A 14,607-nucleotide genomic window follows, 5' to 3' on the forward strand; every position below is an offset into this window, starting at 1 on the left:
TTAGCATCTCCTTGTAGACACCGGCGGGTGCTTGCAGGGATGATAACAAGGACATGCAAGGCTCCCACTTAAAGGGAGGTTATATTTTTATTATCCTAAGTATCCTAATATATATTGCCCTAAATAGCCTATATAGCTTATATTTTATCCTCTATATTCTCTCTCTCTCTCTCTCTCTCGATACACACAAAAAATAAGGGATGGTTGAAACAGGTGTATTATATCAGACCTACTACCTTTCATTACACCATTACAGATTTATTTCTTCATATTGATAAGGATGATGATGTGTTATTAATAAGGATAGTTGGCATTTATTAAATGCTAGCTAAGAGCTAGGAAGCCTGATATATATAATCTCATTTAATGCCTGCAACTACCCAATGAAACTAGCTATTATTTTTACCATTTTTATAAGTGAGGAAACTGAGGCATAAAGAGATTGAGTAATTTGCTCAAGATTAAAATACCTAGTTCATGGCAGAATTAGGATTTAATCCCTAAGTTGCTTCCAAAGCAGATGTACTTAGCCACTAAGTTGTACTCCATTCTTCACCTCCAAAACCATCCCCACTCCTTCGGACCTGGGGGGACTTGAGCTATGGTCTCTCAGACCTGCCCTTGGTGAGCATTGATATTTCTAGGGTGGACAGATTCGGGGCATTTTACTCTTCAGGCACTTGCCAGTGTTACACTGATGTCTCTGAGACTCACACTCAGCAGTAGAAGATGGCTCTGGGCAGCCACGTTTATTATACCTGAATTTGTGCCCTGGGCCACATTTGATTGAATCAGGGCAAACACATAACCCGGACTGCTGCCTCCTGGAAACAGAAATTGGGCCTTGGTCTGGGGCCAGAGGGAAGGTACTGTCTCAGTATCTGAGGTGGCTCTCAGAGCCATTGAGGGTGAAGTTAAGGGGAAGCCAGTGGACATAAATGGAACTGCTGGTCTGAAAGGGGGCCTGAGGCCTGGATGCAAATCCAGGGGAGGGGAGCTGGTCCTTTCACCTTGGCCTACACTTGGAGGGTCTGTGGGTCTGTGTCTCTGTGCGTGCTCAGGTGAGGGCCAGTGGGAGGGAGGGAGGCTTGGAGTTGAGGGGAGTGTTGGGAGAGTGAGGGGTGGGTATGAGAGATGGAGAAAGATAGAACATAAAGAGGCAGAGATGAGGGAGGGGGCGCTGCCCAGCTTGAGTTTCCCATTTCTTGCCTTGTCTCTCCCAGGCCCTGTGGCATTTTTGTCTTGTAGTCAGTAGGATATACCTCAGTCTCCACCTGATAAATTTCCTTTTTGGAAGGTTTAAGTAGGTTTTTGTTCATTGTTCATTTTCAACTACAAAGAGACTATCTAAAAGGCTTGTCTATAAATTTTATAATCTCCATGGTGATTAAATTTTTCAGAGAATATAAAGTTTAGAGGAATACCTAGTATGATAGAAAGCAAGGTACAAAATTATGTTGAAGGCTGAAATTATGTTAACAGACTGGAATAAAACCTACAAGGTGAAATTTAACAAAACTAATAAAAATATCTACCTTTACATTGAAAAAAATTAAGGACAGAATTGGAGTGACCTGGTTTAGCAGCAGTTTATTAAAAAGAAATCTGGGGTTTTGATTAACCACATGCTTAATAAGAGGCAATATTAAAGTCCAGGAACTGAAAGACACAAATGTAGTTTTAAGGACCTGATACTAAACTGAAATTAAGAACCCTCTGGGGCACCCAGAAGTCAATCAGAATTACCTGGATTTAATCTCAAGGGGTCCAGGCTGGATTTGGTTTTTTCTAAGAGAGCCCAGACTTAATCAATTAGATTATATTGTGCTATGTCTAATGAATAAGACTGAAACACGTAACTAAATGAGCTTATGTAAGGAAACACATCCAGAGAAAAACAGGTCTTAAGAAATCATGTTTACCTGTTTGAAATATATTTTAAATAATAAAAATGATACCTGGTTATTATAACAAACTCAAAAATTGTAATAAGTACACAGAAAAAGTGAAGTCCACTTCCCCCATTCAAGTCTCACTTCCTAAAAGCAATCACTGTTTAAAGATTGGTGGGTATATTTGCAGATTTTTTTATATCTCTCTATATGGAGTTAAGAAAATAGAAATGGAGCAATACCACACATGCATGCATTCACTCCCTCATTCTTGAGGGAATATATATGGTTCCCATTCTTTAAATAGATGTGCAGAAGACCACTGAATTGTAAGAATTTATTCACTCCTTTCTTGATAGACCTATAGCTTATTTCTATTTTTGTAAATTAGAAACAGTGCTGCAAAGAATATCCTTAAATGTGTATCTTTAAGAAGCCCTCTCTGAAGCATTTACGCTGGAACCTAAGCAATGCTTCTCAGACTTGAATGTGGTAGGATTCACCAGGGGTTCTTGTTAAAATGCAGAATCTGATTCCACAGGTTAAGGGTGGGCACTAGAGAGACTGAGTTTCTAAGGAGCTCCTGAGAAGCCCTCCTCGCTGGTGCCAGGGCACACTCTGGGGTTCAAGCAGAGATTCACTCAAGGGAGCAGGTGTTCCTGACCCGGATGCACTAGAATCATGCAGACTCGGGTCCCCCACTAGACTCTTTAAATATGGTTTTCTAGGGCCTGGGCGTAGGTACTTATAAACAGCCCCTGGTGGTGATAACATACAGCTAGGGTTTGGATGGAGTGAGTGTCAGCATCACCTGGGAACTTGTTAGACATGCACGTTCTCAGGCCCTCCCTGCCTACTAACTCAAAAACTCTGGGGTAGAGACCAGCAACCTGTGTTGTATAAGCTCTCCAGGGCTTCTGATCTCACTCAAGTCTGAAACCCTCTGATGAACAGAAGAAAGAAGAGGGTTCTGGACAGAGCCTTCTTCCAAGATTAGAATCTGTGATTCTTAACCCTGGCGATTCTTAACCCAGACCTGCTAAAGCAGCTTGAGAAATGTCGTGTGCCTGGGCCCCACGCTCATTCTTTCTGATTCCAAAGATCTGGAACGGCTCCCAGGAGTATGTAGCTTTAAAAGCACCTGAGGGATGCGGATTTTGTGGCAAAGCAGAGGTGGGGCAGCCCCTCAACGTGAATGGTGGCCAGTGTCCTCCCAGCTCGTGCCATACAGCGTTCATCCATTCTCTCCATGTTTATTGAACCCCATTGTGAACCACGCACTATGCAGGTGATGTTACTGTTGATCACCTATTATGCACCAGGCATTTTATACATTAGCCCTACAACAACCACGCAGGGTGGGCCTACTACCGTTTTACAGAAGAGGATCCCTAACCCAGGTCAGTCGTGACTCCAAAACCTGGACCCCCACCCGCAATGCCACAACACCAGGCTTTGCAGACCAGGGGACACCAGGCTGTGGGCCTCTGAAAAGGCCTCTGAGTTTTATCTTCAGTGACTTGTGAAATAGAGGGTACATTCATAATTTTAGCAGGTACAGCATTCTCCTTTCAGTTCCTCAGACACACAGAGAGAAATGGTTTCGATCTCTAACTTATGCAAAGTAATGCTCTTTGTGGGTGAAGACTTTCCTTATCAGAGGGCAGGTGCTTGAGGTGTCGGTGGTCAGATAAAATACAGATCACCCTGTTAAGTTTTAATTTAAGAAAAATCGCAAATAGTTTTCCTAGTACAAGTATGTCCCAAATATTGTACGGGACATACTTATACTAAAAATGATTTGTTTTCCTCAAATTAAAAATTATTTGAATTACTGAAATTCAAATCTAACAGGGCTTCCTCTATTTTTATTTGCTATATCAGGTGAGCCTATTGGAGTGGGTTTACTGGCCCTGGTAATAACATGCTCCATCTCCATCTGATGCTCCCATGTTAAAAGCTTGCATCTTGGGTTTGAGTTGGGGAAGAAGACAAATTTCAGTTGCTCTTACTAGGTTCTGCAATAATTGAGATAATCAGACACGGGCTTAACCTAATAATACTTTAAAGAATAGCACTTATTATGTGCCAAGCACTATGCTATGCCCTTTGCTCACTGTTTTATTTAATCCTCACAACCCTGTAAGTCCGCCCAGTACCAATACCCCCATTTTACAGGTGAGAAGACTGAGGCTCCAAACAGCTCAGCAACTGGTTGAAAGCAGAGTTTCTGAATTGCATCATTATCAACATCTGGGGCCAGATAATTCTTTGATGTTGGGACTGTACTTGCATTGTAGGATGTTTAGTGGCATTGCTGGCCTTTCCACATCAGCTGCTGGTAGCATTTTCTAGGTTATAACAACCAAACTTGTCCCCAGACATTACCAAATGTGCAGATTCACCCCTGGTTGAGAACCACTGGTCTAAGGTTTTGTAGGTATTAAGATTCTGAGCCAGGATCACAGTCAGGCAGCCTGCCCCAAAGTGTGTGCTCTTAGACACCTCAACAGTTTCATCAAGGGAAAAATTTAGGAAAGAAGAGGAATCTATCATATCACATTTATTTGGAAGAAAATTGTTTGAAAATGACAGAACTTTTGCATGACCTATTATTGCAGCTTGATTTCCTCCTTAGGTGCTGGCCCAGAGCTCTCTTGGGTTCAGAGTGGACAGTGCCTGGGACCTCACTGGCATTAGTATGATTATTGAAATATGGCATAAGTCAGAAGGACCCAGGCTTGCTACAGGGCGGGTTCTCGAATGGGCTTCTACACACACAGTCCTCAGGCTGTCCTGCTGTGGCCGGACTGAGGGATCCACGACCCCCAGCACTCCCCACTCTGTACTGAATATCCACAGCCCGGCCCTGCAGACCTCACCACCTCATAACTCTTCATTCATTTTTGTGTTTTGCTTTTTTAAATTGAGGTAAAATTTATGCAACATAAAATTAACCATTTTAAAGTGCACATTTCAGTGGCATTTAGTACATTCATGATGTTGTCCTACCGTCACCACTGCCACTGCTACCTGGTTGCCAAACATTTTCATCACCCCAAAAGGAAACCCCATACTCCTCATTAAGGCATCACTCCTTATTCTCCCTTCCCCTAGACTCTAGCAACCACTACTCTGCATTCCGTCCCTACGGATGTACCTCCTCATTTAAATGGAATCATACAAAATGAGACCTTTTGTGTCTAGCGTCTTTCATTTAACATCATATTTTTGAAGTTCGTCCATGTTTCATTCGTTCGTCTTTTCAACAGTTATTTATGGAACAGCTGCTTTGCATCAAGCGCTGGGAACGATGAAATGTAAACTCATGGAACTTCCATCCTGCTGAGGGAGGCAGATGATAACCAGATGAATGTTTGTCCCCTGCCAAAATTCATATGTTGAGATCTTAATGCCCAATGTGATGCTACAAGAAAGTGGGGCCTTTGGGAGGTACTTAGGTCATGAGAGTGGTGCTCTCATAAGTGGGATTAGTGCCCTTGTCAGAGAGACCCCACCGAGCTCCTTAGCCGCTTCCACCAAGTGAGGACACAGCAAGAAGGCACTAGCTGTGAAGCGGGATGGGGGCTTCACCAGAAAATGACCGTGCTGGTGCCTTGAGCTTGGCCTTGCCAGTCTCCAGAACTGTGAGAAATAGATTTCTCTTGTTATAAGCTACCCAGTTTGTGGTATGTAGCAGCCCGCATGGACTAAGACACCAGGATAAATAAGTAAAATATACAATGTAGTGAATAGTCAAAAGGTAAAAAAGGAGAAAAAAATATAGTGAAGGAGGAGGATTTGAAAAGTTAGGGTAGAGATGTGAAATTTTAAATGGGGTGGCCAGAGAAGATCTCATCAAAAAGGTGATCTTGAGTAAAGCTTGAGGGACATGAGGAAGTTAGGCTACAAATAACTGGAGGAAGAACATCTCAGGCAAGGGAATAGCAAGTACAAATACCCTGAGGCAGGAGTTTGTCTACTTGTTTGCAGGACATTCTGGAGTCACTTGAATAGAGTGAACAAAGGAGGGTACTAGGAGATAAGGTCCAAGAGGTAGCAGGAGGCTACTTCGTGAAAGGCCTTACAGATGGGTACCATATAGTTTGTAATCCAAACTAGGTACTTAAAATTTTTTTTATTGATGTATAGTTGATTTACAATGTTGTGTTAGTTTCTGGTGTTCATCATAGTGATTCAGTTATGTATATATACACACAACCACATATATATAGTTCATATTCTTTTTCATTATAGGATATTTTAGGATATTGAATGTAGTTCCCTGTGCTATACAGTAGGACCTTGGTGTTTATCTATTTTATGTATACTAGTTTGTATCTGCCAATCCCAAACTCCTAATTTATACCTCCCCCATTCCCTTTCTCCTTTGGGAACCATAAGTCTTTTTTTCCCCATAGATATGGGAATCTCTTTCTCTTTTGTAAATAAGTTCATTTGTATCATTTTTTAGATTCCACGTATAAGTGATATTGTACAATATTTGGCTTTGTCTGACTTACTTCACTTAGCGTGATAATCTCTAGATCCATCTATGTTGCTGCAAATGGCATTATTTCATTCTTTAATGCAAACTAGGCTACTTTTAAGACTGAAAGCAATTGCTGTTAAAATTAGGCCAGGACATTAAATATAAACTGGGATTGTCCTAAACACGCTGGATCATAGCAAGGATTTAGCCTTTACTCTGCATAGGACAAGAAGTCCCTAGTGGGCTTCAGGCACGCTGTCCCATGACCTGACTGGAGACCTTCATTCTGGTTATGCTGTGAGAAAGGCTGAAGGATGGCAAGGACAGAAGCAGGGAGAAGAGTTGGGAGCCACTGCAGTACCTTGGGGGAGAGATGATGGGGGCTTGGATCAGGGTGATGGTGGAAGGTGTGGTGAGAACTGGTCAAATTCTGGGTATAATTTAAGGTAAAACCAGTCTGATTTCTGACCAGTAGGCTGTGGGTGTGAGAGAAAGAGAGGCGTGAAGGATGGCACCAGGGGAAGAGTGAAAGAGGAAGAGATTTTGGGGGGAGGTCATGTTGTGGGTCAAGTTTCCAGGAAGCCGACCCAGATAAAATTTGCATGCAGGAAGTTTGCTGGTCAGTGCTCGTAGGATTGACACCTGGGGTGGGAGTGAAGGAAGTGAGAAGGGGCAGAGGAAATTGCTGAGCTGCCGTGTAGACCCCACAGGGAACTCAGCCAACCCCATGAAGGAACTCTGAAGCTGGGCAGAGTTATCCACACCAGGGCAAGGTGGTTGGTCTGGCTTCCTGACTGACTTCCTACTCAATTGGCACTGGATGGAGGCCACCCTGGGAAGGGATGTGACCTTGGGGAAGGCGATCCTCCTTAGTGGAGGACAAGCTCTGGGGGGAACTTGGCTGTGAGCTGTCAGTCACCAACACTCAGCAGCTGGAGGAGGAGAGCCTTGGTCCTGGAGAATCAGGGTGGCGATTCTAGCATGCACTATGGATCAGGAACTAAGTTTTGGCCCTATGAAGTTTGATATTCAAGGGAAGATGTTAAGTGACTCTTGTTCCCTTTCTGCTGACACCAGGGTCCTGAACAGTCTCTCAATTCCTTCAAGGTTCCTCTCAACCCACACTCTTCACCCAGCTCACAAGGAACCACTAGAGCAGCATCACCCCCCAGAAATGTAATGCTAGCCCCATATCTAATTAAAAATGTTGTTGTAGTCACATCTATAAAGTTCAGAGACAAGTGAAATTAATGATATATTTTATTTAACCTAATAGATCTAAAATATTATATTTTAATATACAATGAATATAAAAATCATAATGAGATATCTGAGTTTTAAAGATGGTAAGTCTTCAAAATCTGGTGTTTTACAATTACAGCATATTTCAGTTTGGACTAGTCACATTTTAAGGACTCAATAGCCACATGTGGCTAGTGGCCACCATATTGGACTGCATGGTTCTCCAACCTGCCCAATCCCTTCATTGGCTCTTGGACTTTGCACTTGACATTCTCAATTTCAGTATCTCTTCTACTAGAAGATTCCCAGGGCAGGTCACAGGGCCTGAACTCCATTGCAGCACTACACGGAGTAGTGGTTGCTCATTTGTCTGCCAGGCCCTAAAAAGCCATGTGCCCTGTTCAGTATGGTTACCCCAGTGCCCAGCATAGTATTGGGCACCGAGTAGGTATTCAGTGATTTTATCTTGAGTAAACTGGAGCAACATTCTATTTGTGTATAATTTGGGGCTGGAGAGGCTGATAGGTCCCCTTCCCGCCTTCTAACAGCATCAGGATTAATGGAGACACACCGAGAGCTTCCTCTGGGGAATCCAGCAGAGCTGAGGCATTAAGAGGATTTACTTAACAGAAGTGAACTGAACAGGTCCTTTGCACAAGGTGCTGTCACTTTCCTTTGGTTGTTTCCCTTCCCATTGTTCTTTCGTTTTCCATTTCTTTGACAATTGCCCCCAAATTAGAGCACCTAAGACAGAACATCCATGAAAAGAGGCCACAAAACGCAGAAGTGAGGGCGACAGCAGGTAACTCACTGCAGTGGAAAATAAAAAGGGAGAGGGTGGGGGAACTATTTAGCTTTCCCCAGCACAGTGGGCTCCCCGCCTTAGTTAGGGATTGGGCTGTGGGAGGTGTGGGCTCCTGGAACACCACCGTAGGTGTTGCCTGATCTTCTCCCTGTGAGATGTGCAGCTTTCCTGTTTGGTGGTGATCGCTGATTTGCTTTGTTAAATGCTTGAACTGTTGTGTCAGCATAATTTAAAATTTTTTCTTTAAGAAAAGATTAATTAGGCAAAAATTCTTATGCTAAACAAAGGAAGCTTCCATTTTCCAGTGATCTTCAAGTGTTTTTTTAACTTTACCATTTGAATAATTTAACATTTAGCGTTATGAATAATTTTAAACAAATATAAAAGTGAAGAGTGTAATATAATGAACCTCCAGGTTCCCATCACTCAGCTTTACCAATGATCGATTCATGGCCAATCTTTTGTCACCTCTACTACCCACACCCCCCCAACCCATTTTACTTTGAAACCCATTCCAAATATCATATATTTCAACTGCAGATATTTGAGTGTGCATCTGAAAGTTATTGTGTTTTTTAACTTAGGAAAATTATTTTTAGCTTCCCCTCCTACCTCTGGTCTCTTGGTGAGATCAGAATTGCAAATCAGTTATCTAGGCTCAACGTTATGGTAAATTCTTAGGTATTTAAATGGGTGGCGAGTTAATAACAAGAGCAATCAGAGTTGCTATTAGCTCTTGATTTATGAAGCCACATGTTCAGCCTGTGTGACGGATGCCATTAACATCAGGCGTGCCCGGCTCCCTCGTCTGTCTCTGCCCAGCGCTCTCTGGTCCTGAACGCACTCAACAGATGGGGAATTTCATGGGCGCAAATGGAATTGTTTATCCTTTCATTGTTCCCGTGTCAGCAATCAAACTAAATCCATTACCCACCAATAAAAAGATCAGCCGGCTGCCAGTTCAGCCGTGGAAGGAGCTGAAGCTATGTTGAGATTTAGAGTTTTAGAGGGGATCAAAAAGTAATAAGAAGCTACATAAAAATTAAGACCTGAGAGAAGAGTTTGAGTCTCTTATTCTAAAGATGAAGGTTTTAAGGGATTTAAAAGGCCTAGTAACTCAATCTTTTCTTTGACATAAAACATACTCTAGAGACACCTGATTATAAATACTGCATCACTTTTATTGTGTGTTGATGGCTTTATTATTTCATTAAAAAAATCAAAAGCACTCAGATTGGGCTTTGAAGAAGAAAGAAATGTCAGATTCATAATGGAAAATCTGCTAAGATGTTAATGGTGTTACTCCCGGCAGGAAGATTTTCTTTTGTGTGGCTAAATAGCTGTTTGTTCTTTATAAAGTTGTTCCTCATTGGCTCAGCTGGGGGTGGTTCTCTGAGCATTTATCTGTAAGAGGAGGACCCTAAGTTCTGTGGACCCCACAAGCCGCTCTCCCAACATTTTCAATGGATCAGGACTTTTAAAAATGGGTCCTAGAACACTTTTTGCTTTTTTACCGGGTTGTTTTTATATCAGAATACGTTGCACAAAAGATTTTAGTTCCAGCACTCATTGGTTACAGCTGAGGATCTGCGGCTCACGAGCTTTGCATTAATTCACTTGAAAAGTTTGAGAATTTGGCCAATGAGAAATCAGATTCTGTGAGTAAGAAAAAATCAGACTGGTTGTTTGTTTCTCTCCATTCTACTAGGCAAATACTTACTAGAAATTTCCTGCTGTACATGCACACTATTTTCTAGGTGATAAGGATCTAGAGATCATTAAAACAAGATTTTTACCCTGTGTTACCAGATTAGAGGGGGAGAGGGACAAGAAAATAAATGATTGCACACAGAATAAGACATTACTACAGCTAATGTCACAGTGAATACGGAAAACTGAATGCTTTCTCCCTAAGATCAGGAACAAGGTGAGGCTGGCTGCTCTCAGCACTCTTATTTAACATAGTACTGGAAGTACTGGAAGCAATGCAATAAGGCAAGAAAATGAAATAAAAGGCATACATATTGGAAATGAAGAAGTAAAACTGTCCCTATTTGCAGATGACATAATTATCTACGTAGAAAATCCCAAGGAATCTACAAAAAACCTTATGGGATGAATAAGTCAATTCAGCAAGGTTGCAATATACTAGATAAACGTGCAAAAATCAATCAATCACATTTCTGTATAGTACCAATACACATGCAGAAACAGAAATTAAAAACATAATACCGTGGGAGTAGGGTATAGGTCAGTGGTAGAGTGTGTGCTTAACATGCACGAGGTCCTGGTTTCAATCCCCAGTACCTCTGTTAAAAAACAAATAAATAAATAAACCTAATTACTGCCCCTCCCCAACCAAATCCTATAATAGCATTACAGCTGCTTCAGAGAAAATGAAATCCTTAGGTATACATGTAACAACACTTTTTCAGGATGTGTGCCCTGAAAATTACAAATGCTGATGAAAGAATTCAAATGAGATTTAAGTAGAAGGAGACACATACTATGTTTGTGGATTGGAAACTCAATGTACTAACGATGTCAATTCTCCCTAAATTATCAGTGAGTTTAATACAATTTCTATCAAATCCCAGCAAGACATTTTTGTTGATATAAACAAGTTTACTATGAAATTTATATTGAAAGGTGAAGGACCTAGAACAGCTACAATGAATTTGAAAAAGAAGGATAAAATCGGAGGAATCATTCTATCTAATGTTAAGACCTACTATATAGCTGTAATAATCAAAACAGTGTGGTATTGGTGGAGAGAGAGATCTATAGATCAATGGAACAGGATAGAGAAACCAGAAGTAGATCCACACAAATATGCCCAAATTATTTTCTACAAAGGTGAAAAAAATCCAGTGGAGGAAAGATTGTTGTTTCAATAAATGGTGCTGGAACAAGTGGACAGGCATAGGGGAAAAAAAAAGAACCTCAACCTGACTCATGCTTTATATAAAAATTAACTCAAAATGGATTACAGACTTAAATATAAAACTAAAACTTTTAGGGAAAAAGGATAAAATCGTAGAGGTCTATGGCTAATCAGAGTTCTTAGACTTTACACAAAAAGCATGACACAAAAAAAGGAAAAAGTGGTAAGTTGGACCTTAATTAAGTTCAAAACTTTTGCTCTGTGAAAGACCCTGTAAGAAGATGAAAGGCCATCCACAGACAGGGAGAAAATACTTGCAAACCACATATCTGACCAGGACTTATATCTAGAATATATAAAGAATTTTCAAAACCCAACAGTAAAAAAAATAAACAACCCAATTGGAAAACAGGCAAAAGGCACGAACAGACATTTCACCAAAGAGGATATACAGATGGCAAATCAGTGCAAGAAAAGATGTTCAACATCGTTAGCCATTAGAGAAATGCAAATTAAAATCACAATGAGAGCTCACTACACACTCACCAGAATGGCTACAATAAAAAATAATGGTAACCCCAAATGATGATGAGAATGTGGAGAAACTCCACATTTCTGATGGAATGTAAAATGGTGCAGTGCCGCGCCCCCCCTCCTCCCTTCACCGGTGAAACAGTTTGTCAGTTTTTAACATAACTGAACAAGTCAAATCACATGGCACTCCTGGACACTTATTCCAGAAAAATGAAAACTTGTGTTTACACAGAAACCTGTATACAATCATTCGTAGCAGCTTGCTTCCTAATAGCCCAAGACTGGAATCAACCAAAAACTGGAATCAACTCAGCCCTTCCATGAGTGGTTAAACAAACTATGGCCCATCCACACTGGGGAATCCTGCTTAGTCATAAAAAGGATCTACTGGTACACGCAACAACCTAGATGAACCTCCAGAGAATTTTGTGGAGTGGGAAAAAAGCCCACCTCAAAGTTTCCTAGCTTAAATTGTACACAATTATAGATATGGGGGGATAGATCAGTCCTCGGGGACTGGGGAGGGAAGGAAGTGGCTATGGCTCAAAAAAGGTAGCTCAGGGCATCCTCGTGTTGGAAATGCTTGTATCTGGACTATGATGGTGGTCACATAATCTGCACGTGTGGTAACATTCCGTGGAACCAAGCACCCACCCACACACACATAAGTGCATGTAAAAATGGTGAAATCTGAGTAAGGTGAATGGATTGTATCCTCATCAGTTTCCTGGTTGTGCTATTACACTGTAGTTGTTCAAGACATTACTACGAGAGGTAACTGGGTGAAGGGTATACAGGATCTCTGTGTCATTTCTTTCAACTGCATGTGAATCTATGAAGATGGCAAAATAAAAATTTAAAAGATTCAGAGAAAGAAAGAAATATTAGCTTCTGTATAAATATCTTTTTCATTATTCTGTAATTGTTATCAGTCACTACTTAATCTAACTTCTTATCTGAGTGACTGATCTCCAACACAGATCTGTCTCTGGCACCCCAGCCCGTCCCTCATGGTTTTTTTTTTTAGCACCTTACTGGCTATATTCCAAGTTCCACCTGACACCTGGCTCACCCCGTGTTGGTTTCTCCAGTCTCAACTTACCACCTCTTGACTTGCTTGTGATGCTCCAGCAATACCAAACTATTGAAAACTCTTTGCACACACCAGGTTTTTACTCTGTGTGTTTATGCTGTTCATTCCTCCTGGGATATCTTCCCAGCTTCCTGCCTCCCATCTAACTCTGCTTTCCTTCAGAGTTCAGCACAGGAGTCATCTCCTTCATGAACCTTCCCTGACTTGGTTTTTATCACTATGCTTACTACATTGTTTTAAAATGATAACTTAACACCCTTTAACTTGGACCTGGTCTTGGTTTGGTGTTGCAACATAGCAACACCATCACAGGAGAAGTCTGACATGCAGAAATAATTTTAAAACAATTTGTGTCCTTATCACCATCTCCTAAGAAGCTCCAAAGGGAGTTCTGTTCATAACACAGAGCCAAGCTTGAAAAACCAAACCAAATTCTCTTCCCCGTTTATCTTCCAATGCCCTGAGTGTCAGCCGCCCTTAGTCCCTCTCTCTCCTAACCTCCCCCAAGACTCTCTATGGCTTGGGGCTTTGCTAGCAAATCCTTGTTGTTAGGGTTACCGTAACAAAACACCACAGACTGGGGGGGCTTAAACAACAGGAAGTTTTTTCCTCATAGCTTTGGAGGCTGGAAGTCCAAGATCAAGGCATTGGCAGATTTGGTTTCTGCTGAGGCCGCTCTCCTTGGCCTGCAGATGGTACCTTCTCGCCGTGTCCTCACGTGGCCTTTCCTCTGTGTTGCCTGCATCTCTGGTGTTTCTTTTGTGTCCAACTTTCCTCCTCTTATAAGGACACCGGTCAGATTGGTAGCCGTGTACCTCTTTACAGGCCCTATCTCCAAATACAGTCACACGTGAGGTACTGGGGGCTGGGGCTTCAGCACATGATTTTGGGGAAACACATTTCTGTCCATCATGCTGGGTATCTAGTTTCCACCCAGACTAAACTAGGGGTCCAAGTTAGCAAAGACAAAATTCCTTGTATGGCCAGGATCGGGGAGAGGCTGCGAGTGCTCACCCACTCACGGCATTTCTGCTCTCGTGTAGCGTTCTGTGTCTGAGCCCGCTGAGTGGGGAGGCTGGGTCTCATTTATGCAGTGGCTCCCATCTCAGTGCATGGGCCAAGCAGGCATTCAGGGAGCATCTGAGCACTGCTCCATTTCCCTCCCTCCACAAACTTAAGGGATATCCTTTTTTTTCTGTCTGTGAGTCTGTCTTTATTTTATAAATAGGTTCATTTGTGTCCTTTTTTTTTATAGATTCCTCATAAAAGTGATATGATATTTGTCTTTCTCTGTCTGGCTTACTTCACTTAGTATGATAATCTCTAGGTCCATCTATATTGCTGCAAATGGCAATATTTCATTCTTTTTATGGCTGAGTAGTATTCCATTGTGTATACATACCACAACTTCTTTATCCAGTCATCTGTTCATGGACATTTAAGTTGCTTCCCGGTCTTGGCTCTTGTAAATAGTGCTGCTGTGAGTACTGGGGTGCATGTATCTTTTTGAACTGGAGTTTTCTCCAGATATATGCCCAGGAGTGGGATTGCTGGATCACATAGTAAGTCTATTTTTATTTTTTTGAGGACTCTCCATACTGTTTCCCATAGTGGCTGCACCAAACTACATTCCCACTGACAGTGTAGGAGGGTGCCCTTTTCTCC

Source organism: Camelus ferus, chromosome 29 (assembly GCF_009834535.1).
Source record: "Camelus ferus isolate YT-003-E chromosome 29, BCGSAC_Cfer_1.0, whole genome shotgun sequence".
NCBI lineage: Eukaryota > Metazoa > Chordata > Mammalia > Artiodactyla > Camelidae > Camelus > Camelus ferus.